Source organism: Hylaeus volcanicus, chromosome 3 (assembly GCF_026283585.1).
Source record: "Hylaeus volcanicus isolate JK05 chromosome 3, UHH_iyHylVolc1.0_haploid, whole genome shotgun sequence".
In the NCBI taxonomy this organism is placed as follows: Eukaryota; Metazoa; Arthropoda; class Insecta; order Hymenoptera; family Colletidae; genus Hylaeus; species Hylaeus volcanicus.
The window spans coordinates 10,305,591-10,312,381 of record NC_071978.1 but is presented as its reverse complement, the minus strand read 5'-3'; the positions used below and the strand labels follow the sequence as shown (position 1 = coordinate 10,312,381).

Genomic DNA, 6,791 nt, shown 5'->3' with positions numbered 1-6,791 from the left:
CGATATTACATTATTCATATCGAATAATAAATCATCAGATTAATATAATTTGCCCTTGGAAGTACATATTTTTGTCGACATGTATACAATTCTAAATTTTAAATTGCGATTTAACAAATTTCATTTGAAAACATTTTCGTGGATCTACTTTTTCGTCAATATTCCTTTTGCTTTGCGTATTCAAAAGTTGATCTATCTCACTATCCTCGTGATTTCACATGCCTGCCTACAAAGAGAAACTGCACGGACGAATGTTCGCAAACATCTCACGTGTCATAACGCGTTTGGCTCGACAGATAATCCTTGAGTACTCGGTTATTCTTTCCCTTTTATACGGCAGAGAGGCGAAAAATTTTCCAAATATTTGCACCTCGACGTTATAAAGTGAACAAAAAGTATCAAAACGGAAAATGTCATCGATTGGCATACTTCTCATGCGACGAGCGCCACGAATTCCAGCAATTGATTCTGCACTTTTATTAATATTTCATAGTACAATTACGGCAGGAAAGTTGTTAACTGCTAAAGCGTCGGAGTTAAAGTTAAAAACTGTAGTTAAGAGAGTTATCAAGAACACGATTACTGTCGATCGTTACAGTTAATGAAATCAAATGTACATAATGTACAACGTTTTAAAAAATGAAGTATGAAAATCTTCATAGCCTCATTTCTGTATTTATAGAAACGTAAAAAATTTCTTTTAAACGTCTCAATTTGAGTTCTTGCATTATAGCTGACAGTTTAAAAATATGTAAAATTGTGTTAATTTGACACCCCTTACACCCCCTTTAATTTACGCCTCTTAGAATTTTCAACAAAAATCGTACCGCAATTGTAGATACAAGAACAATACATAGACGAAGATTTGTCGTTAGACTTGTAATCTATAACGAAGGTCTTCTTCGAAACAATAATCCAAATATTAAAACAATTTTTCTTTACACTTTTCGTATCTATTCTGAAATATTCTCAGTTTCCTTTGTTCCTTACAACAATTTATGCTTTTCTCGATTTCGTATTACGCCAACGTTCATGTACGCATACCGGAAGAGAACTAAAAAAACGGAAGACTAAAATCGCACAATGAAAACTCTCTCGCATGTTCCATAAATAATTTCTCATGAAAAGATCAACGAAAAACTTCTATTCAACAAAATACTCAACATGCACCTACAGTTCCTGCGAACGAATCTGTGAAAATCTTTCTGATACGCTTCAACGCAACTTTTAAACACGTTGGTCGCCACGTCATCAATATACATAAGTGGCAGGCCTTTTAAGGAAATAAACAAATTAATTTCGAAGGTGAGGTAGTAGTAAGAATAAATCTGGATACTATTCGTGAATTGGTCGAGATTAAAAAATTAAACACTAGGCCAAGTGTTAACTATAGAAATTTTCATGAATTTTAGTTTAGCAGCCAACGTGTTAAATTCACTTTGGGATTATCCTCAGATTCCGTTTGGAGAATTCTTACGTAAAGTTTCCGCGTAGGAAAAGTGAGGATCGTTTCACGTCAGACTATCATTCGGCTGTCCAGCTCGCTTCCAAACTTGTCCCTTCGATTGCCGCAGTCACGTAACTCTGAAATCTCACTGACAGGGAGTTCCGCCAAATCCTCACGTGTCGGAACGTTTCATCCTTGTGGAAGGCCCACCGTGGGTTAGCTCAGGTTTTTCGTGCTTTCAATGGCAGGATGTTCGATCCGGAGACTGCGCAAAGGTCGTCGTGGTTCGACATTGGGGGTAGGAACCTCGGACGGAGGGAATCTTGGGGAATTTTCGCAGAGACGCTTTTGCAGGATGAACGCCTGACGATGGTTCCTCTCACAGGCACGCGCACTGGGGTCGTTTCCCTTCCCCGTTCCCTTAACATCCACACATGCCCACGCATACTACTAATAATACACCTTTTCTCTGTCTTTTTCCGTTGTTTCCTTTCAGTTTTACATTTCCACGCTGCGCAGCGCTCTCCCTTTCCATTCTTCCAGCCAATGCACCCCATATCTCTGAGCTCGCTGCATATCGTCTCGTCTACTTGGATGCGTAAAAGCTACGAGTTGTCCCTTTTGTAGCCTTCAAACCTTCCGTTGAAAAAATTACCATCACTTGAAAATCCCGTCGCTTCTTCATCTTCCTGCTCTCTGCGTATTCTATTTAAACTCCGTCAACTGCATGATTAGTTGTATGTACGAAATAACCTTTCACCCACTCCTCCTACTTCTTTCCCGACTCTGTAACGCTCCCACCGACTCGACTTTTAGGACGTATTTTGTCACCCTTTCATCTTTCTCTTTAACACGCCCTGCTTCCTGAATATCCCCTTTTTCTCGCTTATCGTCAAAGCGAACGTGCACGCGCGAACCTGTGTGTTCCTCGAACTTTTGCTTCGCGAAACTTTGGCACACTTTTGTTTTTTTGTTCTTGAAATATCGCGCGACCACGTACACCGGTCATAACCGTCCCGGAGCCACGCGTCTTCATAAAACTGATGCAAGCGCGAATACAGGAATGATTTCCGACTCTTGGGCTCTTTCAACGTTGCTTACTTTATGGCTTCAACTTCACCGTTTCCGCCACATCCAGACGATGGTCTTCATGACCGTGCACAAACAAGTGTTTGCTCTTTCATTCCCTGGCATTGTTCGCGCAGCAAAAGGTACATACCGGCGTACTCTATGGATTCCCCTATCCCTTGTGTTTCATTCTCCTGATATAAGACGTTGCATTTGCTATCAAAGAGATAACCAATATTGTCCCTAAGAGGTCACCTGGCGTACGACTGAAAAACATTATTCGAAGTGGAAGAACTTTCGCAAATCCTATGCTTCCGATGCGAATATCTGTGTCGCGATCATTTTTATTTGTAGTTTGATTGCTTCAGATGCGCGTCACTCTCCTCAACATTTGTTTGGAAAGGGTATTTAAGGACTCCTGGAATAAAATCATGAAACGAATGATTATTCACTTCGTGAATGTCATGACTCTATTTTTCGATTTTTTAGTCAAATGCACGTTGTAGAATATAAAATTAATTCAAAAATATGGAGTATACTTTCTCTTTATCGAGGAGTGGAAAACACCACAATAATATCTCTAAATCAAACCAATTTTTCAATTTATAAGTTTCTGTCTTAAGGTTTTTTTCTTGATATTTTTGGTTCACGTTAAAGAAACGTTAAAAGTGTTTATCTTGAAACTATGTGCTTCGAGTTGGCCTGAAGGGCATCTGTAAATGTATAGAGCCGTTCAAAATAATTATTTCGACATGCCTATCTCAATTTTTTCGTTGTCATAAAATTTATGAAATTTTGTATTAAATTTAAGCACGATCCCTGGCGCAAACTTATAGGATGATCTAATACGTTACGGATAATTAATGACTCGCTTACATATCTTCTGACTTGCTTATTTCTCAGTTCAGGTTCATCATTCTCCTGAGATTTACTCTATGGCTTATGTTTGAAGATTCGCTTTAATTAATGTCAGACACCGACCTGGAATTATCTACTATTTTAGCTCATTTTCTACGATGAAAGTATACTGTGTAGCAACAAGTGTTGTTAATCTTATCATATTTACCTTGTAATGCAAACATACTCAATATATACAAACTAACCTGTCTTCATACGTACTTTAAAGATTTTTTCTGTTATTTGTGTTTCGGAGATACAATTCCATTAATGGAAATCGATTCGCTACAGTAGTTCCGTATTTTCATCATGTAGAATGATACTATTCTTGTACCTACGCGTATCTCTTTAACTATTTTCAAAATTATGAAGAATGCTACGGTTTTGTCACTAATTGTAGAGTTTGCTTCTGTCTTCCTCCAGTGCCTTACATTCCTCAATTAAATGTTACACAGTGAAAGTCCTGTTGCAATGGTTGCATTTTGGTGGTTTCAATTTTCCAATTAAACATTTATGTGTCAGGTAAGTGTGTCCAATCCTTAATCTTGATAATGTGGTTCGAAGTATCATGTTGAAGGTAATGAAATAGTTTCTCCTGTTGACTTACGTATTCGATACAGTTTCGTTGTAATCATACTGGTCCATTGCTTGTTCCACCTTTCATTGGGGACCTTTCCAATAAGATTTTTCATTTCATTCAGTGCGCGTGGCAGCTCAATGCGCGGTTGTTCGCGGTTTCATTACCAGTTATTCCAATATGCGATGGTATCCAAACGAAGCCAGGTTCAATATTTTTTTCAGTAGGTATGGTTATTAATTGAGCATGTATATCTTGATTTCTATTGTTAATAGTACAGTTTTTGAATCAGAAAGCATTACAAACTGATTATTTACTGTTGCTTTTATGTATTTTATAGCCTGTAAAATTGCATACTCAATATTCACATGTGAAGATTGTTATTCCCGTAGGTAGTTCAGTTTTGTTTTGACTGTAAAGGATTAATCTCGTCCAAGTTTTGATACGAGAATACTACCCCCACAGGTGCAAAAGTAACCCCGTTTCACTATCCCATCGTGCTCCAGAGGTTCCCTTATCTCCCTCGCCTCTTTCTCCCGATATCGGTGCGTTTCTCCCGCGTGACTGCGCGCGCGTCTCACCGCGCTTTCGAGAGGGTGCTGCGCGGCCGACGGGCGTCGACCGTCGACCGGTAGTCGAATTCGTAGCTCCCTCCAGGCAGGTACGTTCGTTCCTCCGGTGAAACGGACCCGACACTCTTTCCTCGATCCTTTAAAAGCGCTGGCAGGACTGCCAGTCGCCGGGTGGGGGGGTTGTGCACCCCGTTTTCTTCGCGGCGGAGCTTTCAGTGTTGCTTCTCGGTACGCGAGTTCGCGTTAACGATCGAGGAAGCGCGGTACTGCGAGTGTCGCAGCGCCGTGTGGACTCTGCTGCAGTAAGTGATCGTGGAGGGTGCTGAGAGCGAAGAGGTGAGAGAAAAGGGATGATCGTAGGTGAAGAGACTGTTTCCTGGGGAAGGAATCGAGAACGTAGGGACGGCTTAGGGACCCGTCGACGGCAACTTCAGGTATGTGTAAAGAACACTGCTTTTTATTACCAACTAACAGAGGTGGAAGCTTCGATCCTCGATTGCCTCGTGTTGATCTTTTCTCGTCCCGTCTTGTTTATCCCGTTCGAGTTCTCTACCCTCGAATCCTCGTTGGCACGGTATCTTTGAATCCGGATACCGTGTGTATCTTGTCAACCGGAAAGGGTTAGAGCTACGTCGTTCGACGCTTAACGATGCACTTTTTCCACTTGTTTTTCTTTTTCTTTTTTTTTTTTGCGGTTTGTTTTCTTACTGGACTTTTTAACCACCGCGCACTGTTCCAACGAACGGCTGTATAAATACGGCTTTGTGCTTAAACGCTCCGGAGAGGACTTTAGCGTCGCGAATGGGTGCTAAAGTGGATTTTTAATTTTTTGTCTTTCCGGTTTTTTTATTCGTTTTTCTTTCTTTTCTTTATCATGCTTTTACCCGAACACCTGCCGGAAACTTATATTAAGCGAATTTGTTGAGAGCGCTTGCCTTTAATTCTTTACCCTTTGGCATTACTTATTCGCGCGTACGCTTTCACTGTGAATTTTCAACGGGCAACTTTTCGCTACCGGTTGCCGTTAAGGTGCGCTAAATCAAGCCGGTCGTGTCGATAATTTTAGCGTGATATGTGAGCCCCCGTGATATACTGCAAATGGATTTTCGTCGAGGCATTCCGCTTGGTATTATCGGAACGTTACAGACGTTCAAAACTTGGCAATTGTTGAAGTTTGGTTTGCGATGCCACTCACAGGTGGTTTCCTCTTTCTTTTTCCGTATCCTTCTTTTCTACGCTTCTCTGGAATAGGAAGGAACTTCTGTATTCCGCGACGTTGGTTCTGGAATCAATTTTCGAAACTCGATTTTCAACGGAACAGTGAGAGGATGATTATTCGTTTAAGCAATAAACATGCAATGTTCGAATGTATGAAATACACAATTCGACGAATGACGTATCGAGAATAAATTGAAACATTCTGAAAATGCGATGAAGCTTTCGTCACAATTTGCTGATATATTGTTTTAAAATCACGCGCAGCTGGAAAATGTTACTCGTATACATTCCATTATATATATTTCTTATTATGATCAATTTTCCTAACAAAAAAATATAGTTTGATTACATAAATATAATATAAATTTCTCTTAACACTAGACTGTTTACATGCTAATAGTATTAACATTATAATAACAGATAATTTTAATTCAAAAGTACGCTCCATAGCGTAAAATTGACAACAATTTTAGCGATTAAAAATATTGTATCAGGTGTAAAAATTAATTCTGTACATTTCTAAGGTGAACTTACCATTTACTACAAACTAATGTTTTAAATGAATACACATGAAGACAAAGAAGTAATTTCTAATAACTATTAATAACTTAATAATTGTTGACTGTCGGACTGCGTATACACATATGAATTGTAAGGACCATCAGATTGAGACATTGGTTATGTATATGATTATTTATATAATTGATCAAATGTGCCTTATGGAACATTTGATTATGCAATAGCAGAAAAATACATGTATAAGTGAATTTTGGCCGATAATATTACAAACAAAACAGTAAACAATCGGTAATTGATACCGAGAAACGGAAGCCATATAACCCGTAGGGAATTATTAGTAAATACATAGAGCAATTGAACCTGCACTTCATTTGAGTTACAGAAGCAAAAAGAGTGTTTCTGTTTTCTCTTGTAAATAATAAATATCAACTGCATTTACACAGAGAACAAAAGGAATGTTTATAGGAAAATTGATTTTTATTGTACTATAGTT

At 39.0% G+C, this 6,791-nt stretch overlaps 1 protein-coding gene across 1 annotated transcript in view; it reads left to right on the top strand.

Moving 5' to 3' along the window:
- The first annotated feature begins 4,452 nt into the window (after window positions 1–4,452).
- The window catches only part of LOC128873173 (voltage-dependent calcium channel gamma-7 subunit), a 51,178-nt gene continuing 48,839 nt past the window's right edge, over window positions 4,453–6,791 (top strand). Inside the window, exon 1 of the mRNA XM_054116536.1 lies at window positions 4,453–4,995. The gene's annotated coding sequence lies outside the window, so the exon portion shown is untranslated. The remainder of the gene's footprint in view (window positions 4,996–6,791) is intronic.